A 2,216-nucleotide genomic window follows, 5' to 3' on the forward strand; every position below is an offset into this window, starting at 1 on the left:
CTGGAGGGCCTGGGAGGCCTAGGCTGCAACCCCCATGGGTATGCGTGTGGGAGGGGGCCCATGTTACAAGTTTGTACTGGGCCCGAAAAAATTATGCTTGGGCCCTGGTCTAAGGTCCTGATCCTGTGAACACCTAGTCATGCACAGACCTTTACATGTGTGTAAAATTATGCAATAGGGACTGTTGGCATGTGTAAAGGTCCGTGTGTGTTTGCAGAATTGGGGCTAACATTCCTACAGTCCTATTAGCACGCATATTGTTACAGCAATCAGCTACAACAGAGCGCGCATTAGTAGGTTAAAGGTGCAATTCTTGTACGGTTGAACAATGGTCACCGTGGAGTGGCTTATTGCTATTCAAGGATGTGGTGTTGTTTGCGCTTTACACAACAAAACAGTGTGAAGAAATCACACATGGGCACAATTGGGCCCCCCAAAATTGTGTTTACGAAAATACAGTATACTCCTGATTTTCCAAATGCCCATTATCTGAACCTCCACATTACCTGAATCTCTTCCTTGTGCTAGGAGACAAGGAGAGGGTTCAGATACTGCAGAGGTTCAGATAATAGAGCAGAGAGGAGGCTACCCTGCTGCTGATTGGCTCCTGCGGGGCTGCAGAGGGCTCTCTGTGTTGCCTCAGGACCGGTGACACCCAATCCCTGCAGGCACAAGGTGCAGAGAAGTCTGTGGGCCTGGTGGGGCAAAGCAGAGGCCTGGCAGTGAGTCTCTGTTCTGCCCCACTTGGAATGCAACCTCCCGTCCCCCACCCCTTGCACCTGCCATAGTTGTTCTCTGCAGCCCTGCTGTCACGGGAGTGAGTGATTGGGGCCGTGACAGCAGGGCTGCAGAGGGCTCCCTGCGCTGCCATTTCTGCCTTCTGGATTATCCAAATAAAATCCGTGTCCCCCAAGCTATTCAGATAATCAAGAGCATCCCATGTACACCAAAACGCAAGTTCTAGCTACCCATGGGCTGCTGCTGGGAATGGTTTCTGGCGGCTTCCAAAACATAGAACCTGGTGAGCGCCACCACGAGAGGGGTCACCAACAGTTGAAAAAGGGAGACTGCCCTACTGCTTTGGCTCATCACTTTTACATTTCCGTTTAAAAAACAAAACTACCCGCTGGGACTTTAAGTAATGTATCCTGCCACGGTGACAAATAGTTCCAAGAAAATGGCTGCATCGTGATGTCACCACCAGCCCTGAGCACGGTGCAGTACATTGGTGCCCTCCCCCTGGAACAGACTGGGAAGAAAATTGTGACTTGGGGTGTGTCTACTCAGCAAAGAAAAAACCCGCCGCTGGCCTGCACCAGCCGACTTGGGCTCGCAAGGGTCGGGCTGCAGGGCTGTTTCACTGCTGTGTAGATGTCTGGGCTCTAGGACCCTGCGAAGCGGGAGGGTCCCAGAGCCCCGGCTCCAGCCCAAGCTGGGAAGTCTACACAGCAATGAAACAGCCCCGCAGCCTTTGCCCCGTGAACCTGAGTCAGCTGGCATGGGCCAGCTGTGGGTTTTTCTTTGCTGTGTAGACACACCCTTTGAGAGTCACAGCCTACTTCCTGCTCTCCCCACTCTCCGAGGGCAAAGTACTCTGCCCTCGGCTGGCCTTTTACCCACGGCAGCATGTCACCCAGCAGGCAGGCATAGCTACATTAGCCCGTGCCTAGGAGAGAGTGGTGAAGCCTGGTCTTCACCCACCCCGCCCTCTCCCACCCACCTGCATGAGCAAGAGGATGTAGTAGTGTACAGAGCCCACTCTCCTTCCTGCACTGCAAATTGTAATATGAGTAGCTGGCCCAAGCGTGCGGGGAAGGGGTGCCTTACACCCCTTTACTTCCTTGTGTTGCTGTCCTAGCTGGGCCATGTTTTGGTCCTATGTAAGACAAAATAACAACAGAAAGATTTAGAAGGGTTCTAACCCTTTCGCCTGTTACTTTCTCTTATTTGGGGCTTAACTGTGGCCCGGTTTGCCTTTTCACGGCTATTTTTGCCTATATTTGTTTATTAATTTTTCATAACCCACTCTTTTTTTAGATTCCCTGTTAGATCCCTATTAGACACGCCCCCCCCCCCCGACTATCTAGACCCCTGCTCTCCATCACCATTCATAGACTCGCAACCAATTTTTAACTCGCTTTCCTTTTTCAGAACGAAATCTGATGTATTGAATAGTTCCCAGTTTGGCTTTTTACAATAGCAAATGAATTAGAAGT

This window comes from Emydura macquarii, unplaced genomic scaffold, assembly GCF_026122565.2.
Source record: "Emydura macquarii macquarii isolate MOO-44397 ecotype Brisbane River unplaced genomic scaffold, CSIRO-AGI_Emac_v2 contig_3517, whole genome shotgun sequence".
NCBI classification, from domain to species: domain Eukaryota; kingdom Metazoa; phylum Chordata; order Testudines; family Chelidae; genus Emydura; species Emydura macquarii.